This window comes from Chlorocebus sabaeus, chromosome 20 (genome assembly GCF_047675955.1).
Source record: "Chlorocebus sabaeus isolate Y175 chromosome 20, mChlSab1.0.hap1, whole genome shotgun sequence".
NCBI lineage: Eukaryota > Metazoa > Chordata > Mammalia > Primates > Cercopithecidae > Chlorocebus > Chlorocebus sabaeus.
This window is the reverse complement of record NC_132923.1, coordinates 1822233-1845885: the sequence shown is the minus strand read 5'-3', so window position 1 is coordinate 1845885 and position 23653 is coordinate 1822233. Positions and strand designations below refer to the sequence as shown.

Below are 23653 nucleotides of genomic sequence, written 5' to 3'. Positions count from 1 at the left end.
TCAAAAGGGGAGGTGTGAAGGGGCCTGGCAGTTGGCAGGCAGAGCCAAAGAAGGAAGGCTTCCCTGACCGGGAATCGAACCCGGGCCGCGGCGGTGAGAGCGCCGAATCCTAACCACTAGACCACCAGGGAGAGACGGCCTTCACGGCCCGGCCTGCGCCTCCTGGCCCCAGCGCCTGTGGCCCCAGCATTGGGCGCTCCCTTGGCGCCTGTCCCCTGCTTCCCTTTAAAACAAACACCCGCAACCAGCCCCCCAGACGCCGGCGGCAACCCGCCCGCCCCAACCAGCAGCTCTGGCCCTGTTCGCAGCACACCCTCCAAACACCGCGCCCCTCCTTCCCGGGCGCACACGCACGCAGCCACAGGCCAAGCTCCGACACGAGCTCCGCGCCCGGGACCTCCGCAAAAGGTCGGCCCCGCTGCGTTGGCCGGGAATCGAACCCGGGTCAACTGCTTGGAAGGCAGCTATGCTCACCACTATACCACCAACGCCGCACGGCGCGGGCAGCCCCGCCACGCCGGCCCGGGGCTCCCACGAGCGCGCCGCCCACGCCCGGCGCAGCAGCGCCCCGACGCCCCGTCCGTCCGCCTGCCCGCCCGCAGCTCCGCGCTGCCTCGGCCCCGCCAAAGGCCGGCCCGCGCCCCACCGGTGCAAGGCGAGCGCGGCTGCCCCGTTCCGCCCCCGTTCTGCGTCTGGGGGCGCTCTCGCTCCCTCGCAGACCCGGGCCGCGGGAGTCCTTCTCCACCAGGTGTCCGGCGGGCACACGGCCGGCGCCCACAGGTTCCTCAACTCCACCGCCTCCCACAGGCCGCCGCCGGGCCCTGTGCCCTGGCACAAAGCCTCTTCCCACAACCACTTTGGGCCGGCAGCTCGCTGGGCACGCTGGGGGCCAGAGGAGGCCGCCCGGCTGTGGCGATCAAGCGGCGGGCGAGAAGAAAAGGGAGGAGGCCAAGGGGGCCCCTGAGGCCAAAGGGGCCCAGAGGGCACAGAGGGCCCAGGGGGCCAAGGGGCCAGGCAGGTCAGGCCCGAGATGGCGCCCTGCGACTAGCTGGAGGGCGGAGGAAGGAGAAGGAGGGCCCACAGGCTGGGTCCGAGGCGGCGGCCCTAAAAGGACTGATGCCTCCCCGTCGGGGAATCGAACCCCGGTCTCCCGCGTGACAGGCGGGGATACTCACCACTATACTAACGAGGACGACGGCCACGGTCGCCGGGACGCCAGACCCCACTCCGACCGCGGACGCCTAGCCCTGCCTTGATCCCCTCCCCCGACCGCAGGGGCCCCGCGCGTGCTCGCCCTCCACCCGCCACCCGCCACCCGCCACCGTTGGCGCGGCCTACCCCGACACCCAACAAAGCACCCTGCGGTCCCACTGGGACCCGGAGCCGGACCCCGACAGGTACCGGAGCGGCGCGGAACCTCCCCTTGCGCCCTGCCTGCCGTCTCCAGCGCGGGGATCGCGCCGGCGGGAAGAGGCTGCGGGCGAAACAGCCAGGCTGCTGCTCCTAGGACGTGGTGGGCGCGCGCCCTGCGAGGTTCCGCGAGCGGAGGCGCGGGCGCGGGCGCGGGCGCGGGGGCGGGCGGCGGCGCCCGGCCCGACGCGGACCGTTTGGGTCCGGGGTGGGGACGCGGGGGCGTCCACGCCAACGCCGGCCGGCTCCGTTCACTGGGCGCCCGCTCCGCCCCCGCCGTCCGTCGGTTGCGCACCCAACCCAGACAGGCGCCGGCCAAGGGCGCCGCCGTTGGCGCCGGGTCCCAGCCAGGCGAGCGGCGACGCGCCCCGGCGCGCCGTCAGGATGGCCGAGCGGTCTAAGGCGCTGCGTTCAGGTCGCAGTCTCCCCTGGAGGCGTGGGTTCGAATCCCACTCCTGACAACCCGACCTTTTGGCCCGCCCGCCGGAGGGCAACGCCCATCGCAACCCTGGAGCACCTTTGGTCGGTTCCTGCCTTGAGCCCTTGCCCACTCTCCAAACTCCGGCCCCCTTGAAGCAAGCCTCCAAAACGCCGCCGCTTCTCGGGCACGTCCCTTCTTCCTGCCCACCCGCCGGCCGTCGCAGAAACAGCCCAGGACCATGCGCCAGCGCCCGCGACCCTCCACCAATTGCCCTTCGGACAGACGCACTCCCCACCACCTCACACGCCCTCTTCCCTGGCCCCACACACAGCGAGCGACCGCGACCACCTTCCACCCTCTTCCCTACCTATCTCCTCCGCCCGCCCGCCTTCTCCTCACTCGCCCAAACAGACGCAGCCCAGACTCTGCCCCTATTCCTCCTTTTCCCGCCTTCCTCCCACCGGCCTCCGTCCAGCGCCCAGCGCCCACCGCCTTGAATCGCCGCTGCGCTGCCCAGAGGCCTCCGGCGTGCACAGCCCGCTCGGTTTCACCCTCCAGCTTCTGACCGCCCAACAGCAGCGAGCGAGCGACCCGCTCTTGGAGCCGCGCACACTTCTCCCACCAGAGGCACGCCATCCAACATCCTGCCCTTTCCTCCGACCCCTCGGACCCCGCCTGCGCATTCCACTCTCCCGACGCCCTAGGCAGGTCGCCGATCTCACCTCGCTACTTGTGCTCCCTTCCCGCTAACACCTGCCTGCCGGCCCACCTGCAGCCGGGACGCCTGCCGGCCAGTGGCAGCGGGATCCCTGCACACAGCCTGGCAGGCGAGTCCGTACCTGGAAAGATAGCCAACGAGGAATCACGAGCGGAAGCCCTAGATCCCCGTCACGCGCCCACAAACGCCAGGCCCCGCCGGGACAGCTCTGCGCCACACCACACCGCATCCCCAGGCGGGAAGCCGCGGCCTGGGCCGTCCCAGCCACACCCAGCGCGCCTTCTCCCGGGTCAGCCAGCTGCGGCTCTGCCAAAGCGCTCCTCCGCTCCTTTCTCGCGCTCCAGCCTCCCAACCAGCCCATCGGGGCCGGACCCCGAGTGCGAGCCGGTGGCCTGGGTCAGAGCGCAGAAGCGAGGCGCCCACGGACTTGGTCTGCGTTTCTGAGCCGCACGCGGCGGCTGCGAGACCCGTCCCCCAGCACCGCGCCCGCTCGCTGACACGCTGACACACCCACCCCCACACCCACCCGCAGCTGACACAAGCGAGATGGCCAGCCCGGCCGGAACAACAACAACAACAACAACGACGACGACGACAACAACAACAACAAAGAAAACAAAACAAACACAAAAGAAAAACTCTGGGTCTGGGCCGGCGATCCGCGCTCAGCAAGGCCCGCCACAGCTCAGCTGCCCGCACGGGCATTCGGGCGCGGGCCACGGCTGGTCCTTCCCCTGGCGACCCCGGCGGGCAGTCTCTGGGCTCTGGGCGGCAGAGAAAGCGCAAGACGGGAGGAGTCGGCCTCTCTCCCTCCGCTCTCCCTCCGCGCCGCGCCCCAGGTCCCTCGACGTGACGGGAGCCTCTCCTTCTGCTCGCCCCGTCGGGCCAGCCTCTCGTGGACGCCCCAATGGGACGGAGGCCCACGGCAGGCGGTGACCAGTGAACGGCGGCTGGTGGCGAGTTCCGCTGTGCCAGCTTCCGTTGGCATTTACCATCGGTGCATGGGTGGTTCAGTGGTAGAATTCTCGCCTGCCACGCGGGAGGCCCGGGTTCGATTCCCGGCCCATGCAGCACGCCCTCCCATTTTGGTGCTGCTGCTGCTCCAAATGGAGCTGCGCTCGCCTCTGCCGCCTCCTTACACGCGGGGCGCGCCAGCGTGTCCTGCAACGGCTGCGCTCCCACGCGCGACGACCCTCTGCCCTTTCTTCCGTGCCTCTCTCCACTGACTTGCGGATGAGGCTGACCCCTCCCCCCTTCCTTGGTAAAAACAACCCCTCCAAACACGAAAGCACGCCAGACACCAGCCCTTGGCAACCTCCTGGTCCTGTTTCTCCTCACTATCCTGCCACCACCTCTGCCCGACGCATTTCACTTCAAGGAATATCGCCAGGCACCACGGGCTTGCACCCACTCGCCCCACCTCTTCTCTTCACCCTTCACCACCTCTACCTCTTTGTCTCTCTCTCTCCCCCTCGCTGGCTCCCCACATCCAGAAAATGATGCCATGGTTGTCCTTCCATCCTGAAGACGGCTGATTTATGTCTGGGGTCCAGTTGCATTCCCTACCCCTTCGGGACGTGGGACGTGGCCTCCAGTCGCTCTGTCACGATGTCTGCCCCACCCTGGGCTGCTTGTCACCTCACCCCAGCCCCACTCCGTATTCTGACTGCCCAGCCCAAGCAGCATCCCAGTCTCCCCGGCGGGGATCCCCTTTGACCACACAGACTTCCTTCCTTCCAAGACCCACCCGCTGACAACGTACTGTTCCGTCCAGCCTTCAGGCTCAGCCCTCCCTCCGCCGTCTTTTTCTCACCCCAACCGCCTTTTCACTCACACACACACAGACACACACACACATTCTCACTCCCTCTCTCTCTCTGTCTCACTGGGTCTCCAGCTCTCTCTCTCTCTCTCTCTCTGTGACTCTATCTCTCTGTCTCTCTCTCTCGCACATCCAACTCTCCCTCTCGCCGTCAATGCCCCTCTCTCACACGACTCATATCCCTCAGCCCTGGCCTCCTTCAGGCTCTTCAGACACATGCCAGCTCCGCCACCAGCTGCGATCCCTCCGACCGCATGGGCAGCCCGCGAGGTGCCCTAACGCCCCAGGCCTCTGCACGACCTCCGTTTGACTGGACAGCCTCACTCCCAGACCTTGCCAGCCAGTCCTGTGCATCCCCTGGACACCCTGGACTCCTTCTTCCAGCTCCCAGCACACGACATGCTTCCCTCCTTTCCTTGGTGTCAGCCCCTTGCCCCGGGCTGGGGTGGACGCCAGCCACGGGAACGGACACCTTCGTCCATCACTGTCACCCACTGACATCCACCCACATCGCCCTGGCAAGCAAGCCAGCCTCCCGTGGGGATGGCAAACCTCTCCATCCCCGATAGGGTCCGGTCTCTCTCTGCAGGTGATCCGACTGTGCCAAGATCCCACGAATGACACGGGACAGGTTTGTGCAGTTGGTTGGACCTCTACCTTGCCCCTAAAGAGAGTATTGGCAAGAAGTCGACTGACCTCTGCCATTGACTCGGGGAATCAGCCAAACAGTAAGATCAATACGGGTTGAATAGAGGGTTGGAGAACTGGGCTCATCTGTGCTAAGGAGGGGATGGGAAGAAAGTTCCACAGCGAATCTCGGCGTTGGGGATAGGTACCATCCCCACACGTTCCTTGACACTTGGAGAGAAGATCGAGAGCGTAGGTCAGGCAATGGGAAGCAAACCTCGGCTACAAGTCTATCATGAACCCCAACCCCGCACACACGGCTTTGGTCAGCTTGGCTGTTGGGTTTTCCCCACCAGCTCCTGCATCCTCCACGCTTCAATGCCCGTGGCCAGGTTGGTCCAAATAACGGGACCTCTCGAGATTCGTTTTCACATCCAGAATAGGCGAGAATCTCAAACCTGTCAACAGTGAGTGGGAGCACGTGTACACACATGCGCGTGTACGTCGCGGGAAGTCAGGGACCCCGAACGGAGGGGCCGGCTGGAGCTGGGGCAGAGGAACATAAATTGTGAAGATTTCATTTTTATATGGACATTTATCGGTTCCCAAATAATACTTTTATAATTCCTTATGCCTGTCTTTGCTTTAATCTCTGAATCCTGTTATCTTCGTAAGCTGAGGATGGACGTCACCTCAGGACCACGGTGATAATTGGGTTAACTGTACAAATTGACTGTAAAACATGTGTGTTTGAACAATATGAAATCAGTGCACCTTGAGAAAGAATAGAATAACAGCGATTTTTAGGGAACAAGGGAAGACAGTCATAAGGTCTGACTGACTGCGGGGTCGGGCAAAAAGCGCCGTATTTTTCTTCTTGCAGAGAGCCCATAAGCGGACGTGCAAGTAGGGAAGATATCGCTAAATCCTTTTCCTAGCGAGGAATATTGAGATTAATACTCTGGGAAGGGAATGCATTCCTGGTGGAAGGTCTATAAACAGCCGCTCTGGGAACGTCTGTCCTATGCGGTCGAGATAAGGCCTGAGATACGCCCTGGTCTCCTGCAGTACCCTCAGGCTTATCAGGGCGGGGAAAAACTGCGCCCTGCTGCGTTTGTGGTCAGGCCGGTTGTCTGCTCTCCAACCCCGTTTTCTGTTGTTTGAGATGTTTATCAAGACAATACGTGCACCGCTGAGCGCAGACCCTTATCAATAAATCTGCTTTTGCCCTTTGCCCTGTTCCCTCAGAAGCATGTGATCTTTGCTCTGCTTTTTGCCCTTCGAAGCATGTGATCTTTGTACCAACTCCCCGTTCGTACACCCCCTCCCCTTTTGAAACCCTTAACAAAAACTTGCTGGTTTTGAGGCTCGGGTGGGCATCACGGTCCTACCGATATGTGATGTCACCCCCGGCGGCCCAGCTCTCAAATTCCTCTCTTTGTACTCTCCCTCTTTATTTCTCAGCCGGCCGGCACTTACGGAAAATAGAAGGAACCTACGCTGAAATATCGGGGGCGGGTTCCCCCGATAGGTGTATGAAGAACATGCTCACCGTCACCCATCGTCGGGGAAATGCAAATGAAAACCACGAGGAGCTGTCATCTTACCCCGCGTAGGATGGCTATCATTAAAGCCGGAGGGAAAATAACCAACCCTGGCGACGAGGTAGACAAAAGGCAAGACTCAGACCCCGTCGGCGGAAAGGTGAATAAGTACAGCCGCCATGAAAAACGGCATGGAGATTTCTGAAAACACAACGCAGCAAACTGACAAACAAACAAAACCCCACCCCAACCCTACCCTGCCACCTCCCCCCAACCCCTCGCACACAGATAATTCAAGGTAGAGCTACCACTGGGCCCGGCAATCCCGCGGGGGGGGGGTGTTTAACCAAAGCACCAGGAAATCTGAATTTCCGAGGGATACCTGCACCCCCATGTTTACTGCAGCACTGTTCACAATTGCAGAAACGTCGACTCAACCTAAGTGTCCATCCGCCGGGAAATGGATTAACGGAAACGTGGCATGCGTACAGCATGGAATACGATTTGGCCATAAAAAGGAAGGAAATCCTCTCGTCTGCAGCAACGTGAAAGAAACTGGAGGTCACGATGTAACCTCAAATGAGCCGGGCACAGAAAGACACGGAGGGCAGGTTCTGATTCCAATCGTGGGAATTGAACAATCAGAAAGTTCACCCTGTGGAGGTAGAGAGCAGAACGATAGACACCAGAGGCTGGAGAGGGTGGGTGGGTGACTGGGGTGAAGAGAGGTCGGCGAAACGGGTACGAGCATGCGTTTCGATGGAGGCAATACGTTCTAATAATGTTCTATGGCAGAGTGGGGCGACTAGGGGTCACAACGATGTATTAGCGTGTGTTTCCAAAGAGCTGGAAGACAGCACCTGAGGTGTTCCCAACAGGTGGAGATGACAGATACCCACGGGATGGATGCCCTACATCCCCTCAGTTGATCATCGATCGCCACGCCATCTACACGCATTACCGCATGTCACAGGAATCCCATCAATATCATGTCCGCATGAAGAAAAACATAATCATGCTACAAGGGCGATTGTCACAGCTCTGGCTCCCCAGCGCCATGGCCCGTGGTCTCGGCTCCTCAAGTTCCGCTGCCATTTCTACCAAAGCCGCTGACACCCATGGAGCCCAATCACGGATCCCGCGCTCCAAGGGTCTGGCACGCCTTGGAAAAGCCAGTGCGCTTGCTGGCATGAGTGGCTCTGGCAGGTGGCCCAAACGCTGGGCGCAGATCCCCCGCAGCCGAGAGAGAAGTGGCCCGTCAGCCACACGGCTTGGCTTGGCGGAAGTCGCTCTGCTCGAGAGTCCTGGCCCATTCCGTGGCCAGACGAGGGTGCGAGGTGGGCGGCGGCAGCGGCGGCGGCGGCGGCGGCGGCAGTGGCCGCGGTCACCTGGCGGCCATGGGAGGAGAAAGCCTGACCTGGCCAGTGGGCTTTGCCGCTGAGAAAGAGTGGGAGGGAGGCGAGCACCTGACAAGGAGGAACTGTGACGCTGATGTTGCGAAGGTGGCGCCAGCGAGGCCAAAAGGACGGATGGGTGGAGGCAGGTGGGGAGGTGGGGGCGCACGTGGAGGCCGCCGGAGGTTGTGACTGGGGCGCCGGAGAAGCGAGGGGAGCCTGTTGGTCAAAAGGGGAGGTGTGAAGGGGCCTGGCAGTTGGCAGGCAGAGCCAAAGAAGGAAGGCTTCCCTGACCGGGAATCGAACCCGGGCCGCGGCGGTGAGAGCGCCGAATCCTAACCACTAGACCACCAGGGAGAGACGGCCTTCACGGCCCGGCCTGCGCCTCCTGGCCCCAGCGCCTGTGGCCCCAGCATTGGGCGCTCCCTTGGCGCCTGTCCCCTGCTTCCCTTTAAAACAAACACCCGCAACCAGCCCCCCAGACGCCGGCGGCAACCCGCCCGCCCCAACCAGCAGCTCTGGCCCTGTTCGCAGCACACCCTCCAAACACCGCGCCCCTCCTTCCCGGGCGCACACGCACGCAGCCACAGGCCAAGCTCCGACACGAGCTCCGCGCCCGGGACCTCCGCAAAAGGTCGGCCCCGCTGCGTTGGCCGGGAATCGAACCCGGGTCAACTGCTTGGAAGGCAGCTATGCTCACCACTATACCACCAACGCCGCACGGCGCGGGCAGCCCCGCCACGCCGGCCCGGGGCTCCCACGAGCGCGCCGCCCACGCCCGGCGCAGCAGCGCCCCGACGCCCCGTCCGTCCGCCTGCCCGCCCGCAGCTCCGCGCTGCCTCGGCCCCGCCAAAGGCCGGCCCGCGCCCCACCGGTGCAAGGCGAGCGCGGCTGCCCCGTTCCGCCCCCGTTCTGCGTCTGGGGGCGCTCTCGCTCCCTCGCAGACCCGGGCCGCGGGAGTCCTTCTCCACCAGGTGTCCGGCGGGCACACGGCCGGCGCCCACAGGTTCCTCAACTCCACCGCCTCCCACAGGCCGCCGCCGGGCCCTGTGCCCTGGCACAAAGCCTCTTCCCACAACCACTTTGGGCCGGCAGCTCGCTGGGCACGCTGGGGGCCAGAGGAGGCCGCCCGGCTGTGGCGATCAAGCGGCGGGCGAGAAGAAAAGGGAGGAGGCCAAGGGGGCCCCTGAGGCCAAAGGGGCCCAGAGGGCACAGAGGGCCCAGGGGGCCAAGGGGCCAGGCAGGTCAGGCCCGAGATGGCGCCCTGCGACTAGCTGGAGGGCGGAGGAAGGAGAAGGAGGGCCCACAGGCTGGGTCCGAGGCGGCGGCCCTAAAAGGACTGATGCCTCCCCGTCGGGGAATCGAACCCCGGTCTCCCGCGTGACAGGCGGGGATACTCACCACTATACTAACGAGGACGACGGCCACGGTCGCCGGGACGCCAGACCCCACTCCGACCGCGGACGCCTAGCCCTGCCTTGATCCCCTCCCCCGACCGCAGGGGCCCCGCGCGTGCTCGCCCTCCACCCGCCACCCGCCACCCGCCACCGTTGGCGCGGCCTACCCCGACACCCAACAAAGCACCCTGCGGTCCCACTGGGACCCGGAGCCGGACCCCGACAGGTACCGGAGCGGCGCGGAACCTCCCCTTGCGCCCTGCCTGCCGTCTCCAGCGCGGGGATCGCGCCGGCGGGAAGAGGCTGCGGGCGAAACAGCCAGGCTGCTGCTCCTAGGACGTGGTGGGCGCGCGCCCTGCGAGGTTCCGCGAGCGGAGGCGCGGGCGCGGGCGCGGGCGCGGGGGCGGGCGGCGGCGCCCGGCCCGACGCGGACCGTTTGGGTCCGGGGTGGGGACGCGGGGGCGTCCACGCCAACGCCGGCCGGCTCCGTTCACTGGGCGCCCGCTCCGCCCCCGCCGTCCGTCGGTTGCGCACCCAACCCAGACAGGCGCCGGCCAAGGGCGCCGCCGTTGGCGCCGGGTCCCAGCCAGGCGAGCGGCGACGCGCCCCGGCGCGCCGTCAGGATGGCCGAGCGGTCTAAGGCGCTGCGTTCAGGTCGCAGTCTCCCCTGGAGGCGTGGGTTCGAATCCCACTCCTGACAACCCGACCTTTTGGCCCGCCCGCCGGAGGGCAACGCCCATCGCAACCCTGGAGCACCTTTGGTCGGTTCCTGCCTTGAGCCCTTGCCCACTCTCCAAACTCCGGCCCCCTTGAAGCAAGCCTCCAAAACGCCGCCGCTTCTCGGGCACGTCCCTTCTTCCTGCCCACCCGCCGGCCGTCGCAGAAACAGCCCAGGACCATGCGCCAGCGCCCGCGACCCTCCACCAATTGCCCTTCGGACAGACGCACTCCCCACCACCTCACACGCCCTCTTCCCTGGCCCCACACACAGCGAGCGACCGCGACCACCTTCCACCCTCTTCCCTACCTATCTCCTCCGCCCGCCCGCCTTCTCCTCACTCGCCCAAACAGACGCAGCCCAGACTCTGCCCCTATTCCTCCTTTTCCCGCCTTCCTCCCACCGGCCTCCGTCCAGCGCCCAGCGCCCACCGCCTTGAATCGCCGCTGCGCTGCCCAGAGGCCTCCGGCGTGCACAGCCCGCTCGGTTTCACCCTCCAGCTTCTGACCGCCCAACAGCAGCGAGCGAGCGACCCGCTCTTGGAGCCGCGCACACTTCTCCCACCAGAGGCACGCCATCCAACATCCTGCCCTTTCCTCCGACCCCTCGGACCCCGCCTGCGCATTCCACTCTCCCGACGCCCTAGGCAGGTCGCCGATCTCACCTCGCTACTTGTGCTCCCTTCCCGCTAACACCTGCCTGCCGGCCCACCTGCAGCCGGGACGCCTGCCGGCCAGTGGCAGCGGGATCCCTGCACACAGCCTGGCAGGCGAGTCCGTACCTGGAAAGATAGCCAACGAGGAATCACGAGCGGAAGCCCTAGATCCCCGTCACGCGCCCACAAACGCCAGGCCCCGCCGGGACAGCTCTGCGCCACACCACACCGCATCCCCAGGCGGGAAGCCGCGGCCTGGGCCGTCCCAGCCACACCCAGCGCGCCTTCTCCCGGGTCAGCCAGCTGCGGCTCTGCCAAAGCGCTCCTCCGCTCCTTTCTCGCGCTCCAGCCTCCCAACCAGCCCATCGGGGCCGGACCCCGAGTGCGAGCCGGTGGCCTGGGTCAGAGCGCAGAAGCGAGGCGCCCACGGACTTGGTCTGCGTTTCTGAGCCGCACGCGGCGGCTGCGAGACCCGTCCCCCAGCACCGCGCCCGCTCGCTGACACGCTGACACACCCACCCCCACACCCACCCGCAGCTGACACAAGCGAGATGGCCAGCCCGGCCGGAACAACAACAACAACAACAACGACGACGACGACAACAACAACAACAAAGAAAACAAAACAAACACAAAAGAAAAACTCTGGGTCTGGGCCGGCGATCCGCGCTCAGCAAGGCCCGCCACAGCTCAGCTGCCCGCACGGGCATTCGGGCGCGGGCCACGGCTGGTCCTTCCCCTGGCGACCCCGGCGGGCAGTCTCTGGGCTCTGGGCGGCAGAGAAAGCGCAAGACGGGAGGAGTCGGCCTCTCTCCCTCCGCTCTCCCTCCGCGCCGCGCCCCAGGTCCCTCGACGTGACGGGAGCCTCTCCTTCTGCTCGCCCCGTCGGGCCAGCCTCTCGTGGACGCCCCAATGGGACGGAGGCCCACGGCAGGCGGTGACCAGTGAACGGCGGCTGGTGGCGAGTTCCGCTGTGCCAGCTTCCGTTGGCATTTACCATCGGTGCATGGGTGGTTCAGTGGTAGAATTCTCGCCTGCCACGCGGGAGGCCCGGGTTCGATTCCCGGCCCATGCAGCACGCCCTCCCATTTTGGTGCTGCTGCTGCTCCAAATGGAGCTGCGCTCGCCTCTGCCGCCTCCTTACACGCGGGGCGCGCCAGCGTGTCCTGCAACGGCTGCGCTCCCACGCGCGACGACCCTCTGCCCTTTCTTCCGTGCCTCTCTCCACTGACTTGCGGATGAGGCTGACCCCTCCCCCCTTCCTTGGTAAAAACAACCCCTCCAAACACGAAAGCACGCCAGACACCAGCCCTTGGCAACCTCCTGGTCCTGTTTCTCCTCACTATCCTGCCACCACCTCTGCCCGACGCATTTCACTTCAAGGAATATCGCCAGGCACCACGGGCTTGCACCCACTCGCCCCACCTCTTCTCTTCACCCTTCACCACCTCTACCTCTTTGTCTCTCTCTCTCCCCCTCGCTGGCTCCCCACATCCAGAAAATGATGCCATGGTTGTCCTTCCATCCTGAAGACGGCTGATTTATGTCTGGGGTCCAGTTGCATTCCCTACCCCTTCGGGACGTGGGACGTGGCCTCCAGTCGCTCTGTCACGATGTCTGCCCCACCCTGGGCTGCTTGTCACCTCACCCCAGCCCCACTCCGTATTCTGACTGCCCAGCCCAAGCAGCATCCCAGTCTCCCCGGCGGGGATCCCCTTTGACCACACAGACTTCCTTCCTTCCAAGACCCACCCGCTGACAACGTACTGTTCCGTCCAGCCTTCAGGCTCAGCCCTCCCTCCGCCGTCTTTTTCTCACCCCAACCGCCTTTTCACTCACACACACACAGACACACACACACATTCTCACTCCCTCTCTCTCTCTGTCTCACTGGGTCTCCAGCTCTCTCTCTCTCTCTCTCTCTGTGACTCTATCTCTCTGTCTCTCTCTCTCGCACATCCAACTCTCCCTCTCGCCGTCAATGCCCCTCTCTCACACGACTCATATCCCTCAGCCCTGGCCTCCTTCAGGCTCTTCAGACACATGCCAGCTCCGCCACCAGCTGCGATCCCTCCGACCGCATGGGCAGCCCGCGAGGTGCCCTAACGCCCCAGGCCTCTGCACGACCTCCGTTTGACTGGACAGCCTCACTCCCAGACCTTGCCAGCCAGTCCTGTGCATCCCCTGGACACCCTGGACTCCTTCTTCCAGCTCCCAGCACACGACATGCTTCCCTCCTTTCCTTGGTGTCAGCCCCTTGCCCCGGGCTGGGGTGGACGCCAGCCACGGGAACGGACACCTTCGTCCATCACTGTCACCCACTGACATCCACCCACATCGTCCTGGCAAGCAAGCCAGCCTCCCGTGGGGATGGCAAACCTCTCCATCCCCGATAGGGTCCGGTCTCTCTCTGCAGGTGATCCGACTGTGCCAAGATCCCACGAATGACACGGGACAGGTTTGTGCAGTTGGTTGGACCTCTACCTTGCCCCTAAAGAGAGTATTGGCAAGAAGTCGACTGACCTCTGCCATTGACTCGGGGAATCAGCCAAACAGTAAGATCAATACGGGTTGAATAGAGGGTTGGAGAACTGGGCTCATCTGTGCTAAGGAGGGGATGGGAAGAAAGTTCCACAGCGAATCTCGGCGTTGGGGATAGGTACCATCCCCACACGTTCCTTGACACTTGGAGAGAAGATCGAGAGCGTAGGTCAGGCAATGGGAAGCAAACCTCGGCTACAAGTCTATCATGAACCCCAACCCCGCACACACGGCTTTGGTCAGCTTGGCTGTTGGGTTTTCCCCACCAGCTCCTGCATCCTCCACGCTTCAATGCCCGTGGCCAGGTTGGTCCAAATAACGGGACCTCTCGAGATTCGTTTTCACATCCAGAATAGGCGAGAATCTCAAACCTGTCAACAGTGAGTGGGAGCACGTGTACACACATGCGCGTGTACGTCGCGGGAAGTCAGGGACCCCGAACGGAGGGGCCGGCTGGAGCTGGGGCAGAGGAACATAAATTGTGAAGATTTCATTTTTATATGGACATTTATCGGTTCCCAAATAATACTTTTATAATTCCTTATGCCTGTCTTTGCTTTAATCTCTGAATCCTGTTATCTTCGTAAGCTGAGGATGGACGTCACCTCAGGACCACGGTGATAATTGGGTTAACTGTACAAATTGACTGTAAAACATGTGTGTTTGAACAATATGAAATCAGTGCACCTTGAGAAAGAATAGAATAACAGCGATTTTTAGGGAACAAGGGAAGACAGTCATAAGGTCTGACTGACTGCGGGGTCGGGCAAAAAGCGCCGTATTTTTCTTCTTGCAGAGAGCCCATAAGCGGACGTGCAAGTAGGGAAGATATCGCTAAATCCTTTTCCTAGCGAGGAATATTGAGATTAATACTCTGGGAAGGGAATGCATTCCTGGTGGAAGGTCTATAAACAGCCGCTCTGGGAACGTCTGTCCTATGCGGTCGAGATAAGGCCTGAGATACGCCCTGGTCTCCTGCAGTACCCTCAGGCTTATCAGGGCGGGGAAAAACTGCGCCCTGCTGCGTTTGTGGTCAGGCCGGTTGTCTGCTCTCCAACCCCGTTTTCTGTTGTTTGAGATGTTTATCAAGACAATACGTGCACCGCTGAGCGCAGACCCTTATCAATAAATCTGCTTTTGCCCTTTGCCCTGTTCCCTCAGAAGCATGTGATCTTTGCTCTGCTTTTTGCCCTTCGAAGCATGTGATCTTTGTACCAACTCCCCGTTCGTACACCCCCTCCCCTTTTGAAACCCTTAACAAAAACTTGCTGGTTTTGAGGCTCGGGTGGGCATCACGGTCCTACCGATATGTGATGTCACCCCCGGCGGCCCAGCTCTCAAATTCCTCTCTTTGTACTCTCCCTCTTTATTTCTCAGCCGGCCGGCACTTACGGAAAATAGAAGGAACCTACGCTGAAATATCGGGGGCGGGTTCCCCCGATAGGTGTATGAAGAACATGCTCACCGTCACCCATCGTCGGGGAAATGCAAATGAAAACCACGAGGAGCTGTCATCTTACCCCGCGTAGGATGGCTATCATTAAAGCCGGAGGGAAAATAACCAACCCTGGCGACGAGGTAGACAAAAGGCAAGACTCAGACCCCGTCGGCGGAAAGGTGAATAAGTACAGCCGCCATGAAAAACGGCATGGAGATTTCTGAAAACACAACGCAGCAAACTGACAAACAAACAAAACCCCACCCCAACCCTACCCTGCCACCTCCCCCCAACCCCTCGCACACAGATAATTCAAGGTAGAGCTACCACTGGGCCCGGCAATCCCGCGGGGGGGGGGGGGGTGTTTAACCAAAGCACCAGGAAATCTGAATTTCCGAGGGATACCTGCACCCCCATGTTTACTGCAGCACTGTTCACAATTGCAGAAACGTCGACTCAACCTAAGTGTCCATCCGCCGGGAAATGGATTAACGGAAACGTGGCATGCGTACAGCATGGAATACGATTTGGCCATAAAAAGGAAGGAAATCCTCTCGTCTGCAGCAACGTGAAAGAAACTGGAGGTCACGATGTAACCTCAAATGAGCCGGGCACAGAAAGACACGGAGGGCAGGTTCTGATTCCAATCGTGGGAATTGAACAATCAGAAAGTTCACCCTGTGGAGGTAGAGAGCAGAACGATAGACACCAGAGGCTGGAGAGGGTGGGTGGGTGACTGGGGTGAAGAGAGGTCGGCGAAACGGGTACGAGCATGCGTTTCGATGGAGGCAATACGTTCTAATAATGTTCTATGGCAGAGTGGGGCGACTAGGGGTCACAACGATGTATTAGCGTGTGTTTCCAAAGAGCTGGAAGACAGCACCTGAGGTGTTCCCAACAGGTGGAGATGACAGATACCCACGGGATGGATGCCCTACATCCCCTCAGTTGATCATCGATCGCCACGCCATCTACACGCATTACCGCATGTCACAGGAATCCCATCAATATCATGTCCGCATGAAGAAAAACATAATCATGCTACAAGGGCGATTGTCACAGCTCTGGCTCCCCAGCGCCATGGCCCGTGGTCTCGGCTCCTCAAGTTCCGCTGCCATTTCTACCAAAGCCGCTGACACCCATGGAGCCCAATCACGGATCCCGCGCTCCAAGGGTCTGGCACGCCTTGGAAAAGCCAGTGCGCTTGCTGGCATGAGTGGCTCTGGCAGGTGGCCCAAACGCTGGGCGCAGATCCCCCGCAGCCGAGAGAGAAGTGGCCCGTCAGCCACACGGCTTGGCTTGGCGGAAGTCGCTCTGCTCGAGAGTCCTGGCCCATTCCGTGGCCAGACGAGGGTGCGAGGTGGGCGGCGGCAGCGGCGGCGGCGGCGGCGGCGGCAGTGGCCGCGGTCACCTGGCGGCCATGGGAGGAGAAAGCCTGACCTGGCCAGTGGGCTTTGCCGCTGAGAAAGAGTGGGAGGGAGGCGAGCACCTGACAAGGAGGAACTGTGACGCTGATGTTGCGAAGGTGGCGCCAGCGAGGCCAAAAGGACGGATGGGTGGAGGCAGGTGGGGAGGTGGGGGCGCACGTGGAGGCCGCCGGAGGTTGTGACTGGGGCGCCGGAGAAGCGAGGGGAGCCTGTTGGTCAAAAGGGGAGGTGTGAAGGGGCCTGGCAGTTGGCAGGCAGAGCCAAAGAAGGAAGGCTTCCCTGACCGGGAATCGAACCCGGGCCGCGGCGGTGAGAGCGCCGAATCCTAACCACTAGACCACCAGGGAGAGACGGCCTTCACGGCCCGGCCTGCGCCTCCTGGCCCCAGCGCCTGTGGCCCCAGCATTGGGCGCTCCCTTGGCGCCTGTCCCCTGCTTCCCTTTAAAACAAACACCCGCAACCAGCCCCCCAGACGCCGGCGGCAACCCGCCCGCCCCAACCAGCAGCTCTGGCCCTGTTCGCAGCACACCCTCCAAACACCGCGCCCCTCCTTCCCGGGCGCACACGCACGCAGCCACAGGCCAAGCTCCGACACGAGCTCCGCGCCCGGGACCTCCGCAAAAGGTCGGCCCCGCTGCGTTGGCCGGGAATCGAACCCGGGTCAACTGCTTGGAAGGCAGCTATGCTCACCACTATACCACCAACGCCGCACGGCGCGGGCAGCCCCGCCACGCCGGCCCGGGGCTCCCACGAGCGCGCCGCCCACGCCCGGCGCAGCAGCGCCCCGACGCCCCGTCCGTCCGCCTGCCCGCCCGCAGCTCCGCGCTGCCTCGGCCCCGCCAAAGGCCGGCCCGCGCCCCACCGGTGCAAGGCGAGCGCGGCTGCCCCGTTCCGCCCCCGTTCTGCGTCTGGGGGCGCTCTCGCTCCCTCGCAGACCCGGGCCGCGGGAGTCCTTCTCCACCAGGTGTCCGGCGGGCACACGGCCGGCGCCCACAGGTTCCTCAACTCCACCGCCTCCCACAGGCCGCCGCCGGGCCCTGTGCCCTGGCACAAAGCCTCTTCCCACAACCACTTTGGGCCGGCAGCTCGCTGGGCGCGCTGGGGGCCAGAGGAGGCCGCCCGGCTGTGGCGATCAAGCGGCGGGCGAGAAGAAAAGGGAGGAGGCCAAGGGGGCCCCTGAGGCCAAAGGGGCCCAGAGGGCACAGAGGGCCCAGGGGGCCAAGGGGCCAGGCAGGTCAGGCCCGAGATGGCGCCCTGCGACTAGCTGGAGGGCGGAGGAAGGAGAAGGAGGGCCCACAGGCTGGGTCCGAGGCGGCGGCCCTAAAAGGACTGATGCCTCCCCGTCGGGGAATCGAACCCCGGTCTCCCGCGTGACAGGCGGGGATACTCACCACTATACTAACGAGGACGACGGCCACGGTCGCCGGGACGCCAGACCCCACTCCGACCGCGGACGCCTAGCCCTGCCTTGATCCCCTCCCCCGACCGCAGGGGCCCCGCGCGTGCTCGCCCTCCACCCGCCACCCGCCACCGTTGGCGCGGCCTACCCCGACACCCAACAAAGCACCCTGCGGTCCCACTGGGACCCGGAGCCGGACCCCGACAGGTACCGGAGCGGCGCGGAACCTCCCCTTGCGCCCTGCCTGCCGTCTCCAGCGCGGGGATCGCGCCGGCGGGAAGAGGCTGCGGGCGAAACAGCCAGGCTGCTGCTCCTAGGACGTGGTGGGCGCGCGCCCTGCGAGGTTCCGCGAGCGGAGGCGCGGGCGCGGGCGCGGGCGCGGGGGCGGGCGGCGGCGCCCGGCCCGACGCGGACCGTTTGGGTCCGGGGTGGGGACGCGGGGGCGTCCACGCCAACGCCGGCCGGCTCCGTTCACTGGGCGCCCGCTCCGCCCCCGCCGTCCGTCGGTTGCGCACCCAACCCAGACAGGCGCCGGCCAAGGGCGCCGCCGTTGGCGCCGGGTCCCAGCCAGGCGAGCGGCGACGCGCCCCGGCGCGCCGTCAGGATGGCCGAGCGGTCTAAGGCGCTGCGTTCAGGTCGCAGTCTCCCCTGGAGGCGTGGGTTCGAATCCCACTCCTGACAACCCGACCTTTTGGCCCGCCCGCCGGAGGGCAACGCCCATCGCAACCCTGGAGCACCTTTGGTCGGTTCCTGCCTTGAGCCCTTGCCCACTCTCCAAACTCCGGCCCCCTTGAAGCAAGCCTCCAAAACGCCGCCGCTTCTCGGGCACGTCCCTTCTTCCTGCCCACCCGCCGGCCGTCGCAGAAACAGCCCAGGACCATGCGCCAGCGCCCGCGACCCTCCACCAATTGCCCTTCGGACAGACGCACTCCCCACCACCTCACACGCCCTCTTCCCTGGCCCCACACACAGCGAGCGACCGCGACCACCTTCCACCCTCTTCCCTACCTATCTCCTCCGCCCGCCCGCCTTCTCCTCACTCGCCCAAACAGACGCAGCCCAGACTCTGCCCCTATTCCTCCTTTTCCCGCCTTCCTCCCACCGGCCTCCGTCCAGCGCCCAGCGCCCACCGCCTTGAATCGCCGCTGCGCTGCCCAGAGGCCTCCGGCGTGCACAGCCCGCTCGGTTTCACCCTCCAGCTTCTGACCGCCCAACAGCAGCGAGCGAGCGACCCGCTCTTGGAGCCGCGCACACTTCTCCCACCAGAGGCACGCCATCCAACATCCTGCCCTTTCCTCCGACCCCTCGGACCCCGCCTGCGCATTCCACTCTCCCGACGCCCTAGGCAGGTCGCCGATCTCACCTCGCTACTTGTGCTCCCTTCCCGCTAACACCTGCCTGCCGGCCCACCTGCAGCCGGGACGCCTGCCGGCCAGTGGCAGCGGGATCCCTGCACACAGCCTGGCAGGCGAGTCCGTACCTGGAAAGATAGCCAACGAGGAATCACGAGCGGAAGCCCTAGATCCCCGTCACGCGCCCACAAACGCCAGGCCCCGCCGGGACAGCTCTGCGCCACACCACACCGCATCCCCAGGCGGGAAGCCGCGGCCTGGGCCGTCCCAGCCACACCCAGCGCGCCTTCTCCCGGGTCAGCCAGCTGCGGCTCTGCCAAAGCGCTCCTCCGCTCCTTTCTCGCGCTCCAGCCTCCCAACCAGCCCATCGGGGCCGGACCCCGAGTGCGAGCCGGTGGCCTGGGTCAGAGCGCAGAAGCGAGGCGCCCACGGACTTGGTCTGCGTTTCTGAGCCGCACGCGGCGGCTGCGAGACCCGTCCCCCAGCACCGCGCCCGCTCGCTGACACGCTGACACACCCACCCCCACACCCACCCGCAGCTGACACAAGCGAGATGGCCAGCCCGGCCGGAACAACAACAACAACAACAACGACGACGACGACAACAACAACAACAAAGAAAACAAAACAAACACAAAAGAAAAACTCTGGGTCTGGGCCGGCGATCCGCGCTCAGCAAGGCCCGCCACAGCTCAGCTGCCCGCACGGGCATTCGGGCGCGGGCCACGGCTGGTCCTTCCCCTGGCGACCCCGGCGGGCAGTCTCTGGGCTCTGGGCGGCAGAGAAAGCGCAAGACGGGAGGAGTCGGCCTCTCTCCCTCCGCTCTCCCTCCGCGCCGCGCCCCAGGTCCCTCGACGTGACGGGAGCCTCTCCTTCTGCTCGCCCCGTCGGGCCAGCCTCTCGTGGACGCCCCAATGGGACGGAGGCCCACGGCAGGCGGTGACCAGTGAACGGCGGCTGGTGGCGAGTTCCGCTGTGCCAGCTTCCGTTGGCATTTACCATCGGTGCATGGGTGGTTCAGTGGTAGAATTCTCGCCTGCCACGCGGGAGGCCCGGGTTCGATTCCCGGCCCATGCAGCACGCCCTCCCATTTTGGTGCTGCTGCTGCTCCAAATGGAGCTGCGCTCGCCTCTGCCGCCTCCTTACACGCGGGGCGCGCCAGCGTGTCCTGCAACGGCTGCGCTCCCACGCGCGACGACCCTCTGCCCTTTCTTCCGTGCCTCTCTCCACTGACTTGCGGATGAGGCTGACCCCTCCCCCCTTCCTTGGTAAAAACAACCCCTCCAAACACGAAAGCACGCCAGACACCAGCCCTTGGCAACCTCCTGGTCCTGTTTCTCCTCACTATCCTGCCACCACCTCTGCCCGACGCATTTCACTTCAAGGAATATCGCCAGGCACCACGGGCTTGCACCCACTCGCCCCACCTCTTCTCTTCACCCTTCACCACCTCTACCTCTTTGTCTCTCTCTCTCCCCCTCGCTGGCTCCCCACATCCAGAAAATGATGCCATGGTTGTCCTTCCATCCTGAAGACGGCTGATTTATGTCTGGGGTCCAGTTGCATTCCCTACCCCTTCGGGACGTGGGACATGGCCTCCAGTCGCTCTGTCACGATGTCTGCCCCACCCTGGGCTGCTTGTCACCTCACCCCAGCCCCACTCCGTATTCTGACTGCCCAGCCCAAGCAGCATCCCAGTCTCCCCGGCGGGGATCCCCTTTGACCACACAGACTTCCTTCCTTCCAAGACCCACCCGCTGACAACGTACTGTTCCGTCCAGCCTTCAGGCTCAGCCCTCCCTCCGCCGTCTTTTTCTCACCCCAACCGCCTTTTCACTCACACACACACAGACACACACACACAGACACACACACACATTCTCACTCCCTCTCTCTCTCTGTCTCACTGGGTCTCCAGCTCTCTCTCTCTCTCTCTCTCTGTGACTCTATCTCTCTGTCTCTCTCTCTCGCACATCCAACTCTCCCTCTCGCCGTCAATGCCCCTCTCTCACACGACTCATATCCCTCAGCCCTGGCCTCCTTCAGGCTCTTCAGACACATGCCAGCTCCGCCACCAGCTGCGATCCCTCCGACCGCATGGGCAGCCCGCGAGGTGCCCTAACGCCCCAGGCCTCTGCACGACCTCCGTTTGACTGGACAGCCTCACTCCCAGACCTTGCCAGCCAGTCCTGTGCATCCCCTGGACACCCTGGACTCCTTCTTCCAGCTCCCAGCACACGACATGCTTCCCTCCTTTCCTTGGTGTCAGCCCCTTGCCCCGGGCTGGGGTGGACGCCAGCCACGGGAACGGACACCTTCGTCCATCACTGTCACCCACTGACATCCACCCACATCGTCCTGGCAAGCAAGCCAGCCTCCCGTGGGGATGGCAAACCTCTCCATCCCCGATAGGGTCCGGTCTCTCTCTGCAGGTGATCCGACTGTGCCAAGATCCCACGAATGACACGGGACAGGTTTGTGCAGTTGGTTGGACCTCTACCTTGCCCCTAAAGAGAGTATTGGCAAGAAGTCGACTGACCTCTGCCATTGACTCGGGGAATCAGCCAAACAGTAAGATCAATACGGGTTGAATAGAGGGTTGGAGAACTGGGCTCATCTGTGCTAAGGAGGGGATGGGAAGAAAGTTCCACAGCGAATCTCGGCGTTGGGGATAGGTACCATCCCCACACGTTCCTTGACACTTGGAGAGAAGATCGAGAGCGTAGGTCAGGCAATGGGAAGCAAACCTCGGCTACAAGTCTATCATGAACCCCAACCCCGCACACACGGCTTTGGTCAGCTTGGCTGTTGGGTTTTCCCCACCAGCTCCTGCATCCTCCACGCTTCAATGCCCGTGGCCAGGTTGGTCCAAATAACGGGACCTCTCGAGATTCGTTTTCACATCCAGAATAGGCGAGAATCTCAAACCTGTCAACAGTGAGTGGGAGCACGTGTACACACATGCGCGTGTACGTCGCGGGAAGTCAGGGACCCCGAACGGAGGGGCCGGCTGGAGCTGGGGCAGAGGAACATAAATTGTGAAGATTTCATTTTTATATGGACATTTATCGGTTCCCAAATAATACTTTTATAATTCCTTATGCCTGTCTTTGCTTTAATCTCTGAATCCTGTTATCTTCGTAAGCTGAGGATGGACGTCACCTCAGGACCACGGTGATAATTGGGTTAACTGTACAAATTGACTGTAAAACATGTGTGTTTGAACAATATGAAATCAGTGCACCTTGAGAAAGAATAGAATAACAGCGATTTTTAGGGAACAAGGGAAGACAGTCATAAGGTCTGACTGACTGCGGGGTCGGGCAAAAAGCGCCGTATTTTTCTTCTTGCAGAGAGCCCATAAGCGGACGTGCAAGTAGGGAAGATATCGCTAAATCCTTTTCCTAGCGAGGAATATTGAGATTAATACTCTGGGAAGGGAATGCATTCCTGGTGGAAGGTCTATAAACAGCCGCTCTGGGAACGTCTGTCCTATGCGGTCGAGATAAGGCCTGAGATACGCCCTGGTCTCCTGCAGTACCCTCAGGCTTATCAGGGCGGGGAAAAACTGCGCCCTGCTGCGTTTGTGGTCAGGCCGGTTGTCTGCTCTCCAACCCCGTTTTCTGTTGTTTGAGATGTTTATCAAGACAATACGTGCACCGCTGAGCGCAGACCCTTATCAATAAATCTGCTTTTGCCCTTTGCCCTGTTCCCTCAGAAGCATGTGATCTTTGCTCTGCTTTTTGCCCTTCGAAGCATGTGATCTTTGTACCAACTCCCCGTTCGTACACCCCCTCCCCTTTTGAAACCCTTAACAAAAACTTGCTGGTTTTGAGGCTCGGGTGGGCATCACGGTCCTACCGATATGTGATGTCACCCCCGGCGGCCCAGCTCTCAAATTCCTCTCTTTGTACTCTCCCTCTTTATTTCTCAGCCGGCCGGCACTTACGGAAAATAGAAGGAACCTACGCTGAAATATCGGGGGCGGGTTCCCCCGATAGGTGTATGAAGAACATGCTCACCGTCACCCATCGTCGGGGAAATGCAAATGAAAACCACGAGGAGCTGTCATCTTACCCCGCGTAGGATGGCTATCATTAAAGCCGGAGGGAAAATAACCAACCCTGGCGACGAGGTAGACAAAAGGCAAGACTCAGACCCCGTCGGCGGAAAGGTGAATAAGTACAGCCGCCATGAAAAACGGCATGGAGATTTCTGAAAACACAACGCAGCAAACTGACAAACAAACAAAACCCCACCCCAACCCCTACCCTGCCACCTCCCCCCAACCCCTCGCACACAGATAATTCAAGGTAGAGCTACCACTGGGCCCGGCAATCCCGCGGGGGGGGGGGGGGGTGTTTAACCAAAGCACCAGGAAATCTGAATTTCCGAGGGATACCTGCACCCCCATGTTTACTGCAGCACTGTTCACAATTGCAGAAACGTCGACTCAACCTAAGTGTCCATCCGCCGGGAAATGGATTAACGGAAACGTGGCATGCGTACAGCATGGAATACGATTTGGCCATAAAAAGGAAGGAAATCCTCTCGTCTGCAGCAACGTGAAAGAAACTGGAGGTCACGATGTAACCTCAAATGAGCCGGGCACAGAAAGACACGGAGGGCAGGTTCTGATTCCAATCGTGGGAATTGAACAATCAGAAAGTTCACCCTGTGGAGGTAGAGAGCAGAACGATAGACACCAGAGGCTGGAGAGGGTGGGTGGGTGACTGGGGTGAAGAGAGGTCGGCGAAACGGGTACGAGCATGCGTTTCGATGGAGGCAAT

The 23653-nt window shown here is 62.6% G+C and overlaps 15 non-coding genes across 15 annotated transcripts; 6 read left to right on the top strand and 9 right to left on the bottom strand.

Moving 5' to 3' along the window:
* Positions 1-59: 59 nt before the first annotated feature.
* On the bottom strand, positions 60-131 carry TRNAE-CUC (transfer RNA glutamic acid (anticodon CUC)). The gene has a single exon. It is a non-coding gene; the product is annotated as a tRNA-Glu (tRNA).
* Positions 132-419: 288 nt separating this feature from the next.
* On the bottom strand, positions 420-491 carry TRNAG-UCC (transfer RNA glycine (anticodon UCC)). The gene has a single exon. It is a non-coding gene; the product is annotated as a tRNA-Gly (tRNA).
* Positions 492-1120: 629 nt separating this feature from the next.
* TRNAD-GUC (transfer RNA aspartic acid (anticodon GUC)) lies at positions 1121-1192 on the bottom strand. Its single transcript has one exon. It is a non-coding gene; the product is annotated as a tRNA-Asp (tRNA).
* A 596-nt stretch (positions 1193-1788) lies between these two features.
* Positions 1789-1871, top strand: TRNAL-CAG (transfer RNA leucine (anticodon CAG)). The gene has a single exon. It is a non-coding gene; the product is annotated as a tRNA-Leu (tRNA).
* A 1677-nt stretch (positions 1872-3548) lies between these two features.
* Positions 3549-3619, top strand: TRNAG-GCC (transfer RNA glycine (anticodon GCC)). Its single transcript has one exon. It is a non-coding gene; the product is annotated as a tRNA-Gly (tRNA).
* Positions 3620-8221: 4602 nt separating this feature from the next.
* TRNAE-CUC (transfer RNA glutamic acid (anticodon CUC)) lies at positions 8222-8293 on the bottom strand. Its single transcript has one exon. It is a non-coding gene; the product is annotated as a tRNA-Glu (tRNA).
* Positions 8294-8581: 288 nt separating this feature from the next.
* Positions 8582-8653, bottom strand: TRNAG-UCC (transfer RNA glycine (anticodon UCC)). Its single transcript has one exon. It is a non-coding gene; the product is annotated as a tRNA-Gly (tRNA).
* A 629-nt stretch (positions 8654-9282) lies between these two features.
* Positions 9283-9354, bottom strand: TRNAD-GUC (transfer RNA aspartic acid (anticodon GUC)). Its single transcript has one exon. It is a non-coding gene; the product is annotated as a tRNA-Asp (tRNA).
* A 596-nt stretch (positions 9355-9950) lies between these two features.
* Positions 9951-10033, top strand: TRNAL-CAG (transfer RNA leucine (anticodon CAG)). The gene has a single exon. It is a non-coding gene; the product is annotated as a tRNA-Leu (tRNA).
* A 1677-nt stretch (positions 10034-11710) lies between these two features.
* On the top strand, positions 11711-11781 carry TRNAG-GCC (transfer RNA glycine (anticodon GCC)). The gene has a single exon. It is a non-coding gene; the product is annotated as a tRNA-Gly (tRNA).
* Positions 11782-16387: 4606 nt separating this feature from the next.
* On the bottom strand, positions 16388-16459 carry TRNAE-CUC (transfer RNA glutamic acid (anticodon CUC)). Its single transcript has one exon. It is a non-coding gene; the product is annotated as a tRNA-Glu (tRNA).
* A 288-nt stretch (positions 16460-16747) lies between these two features.
* Positions 16748-16819, bottom strand: TRNAG-UCC (transfer RNA glycine (anticodon UCC)). The gene has a single exon. It is a non-coding gene; the product is annotated as a tRNA-Gly (tRNA).
* A 629-nt stretch (positions 16820-17448) lies between these two features.
* On the bottom strand, positions 17449-17520 carry TRNAD-GUC (transfer RNA aspartic acid (anticodon GUC)). Its single transcript has one exon. It is a non-coding gene; the product is annotated as a tRNA-Asp (tRNA).
* A 589-nt stretch (positions 17521-18109) lies between these two features.
* Positions 18110-18192, top strand: TRNAL-CAG (transfer RNA leucine (anticodon CAG)). Its single transcript has one exon. It is a non-coding gene; the product is annotated as a tRNA-Leu (tRNA).
* A 1677-nt stretch (positions 18193-19869) lies between these two features.
* Positions 19870-19940, top strand: TRNAG-GCC (transfer RNA glycine (anticodon GCC)). Its single transcript has one exon. It is a non-coding gene; the product is annotated as a tRNA-Gly (tRNA).
* The last annotated feature ends 3713 nt before the right edge of the window (positions 19941-23653 follow it).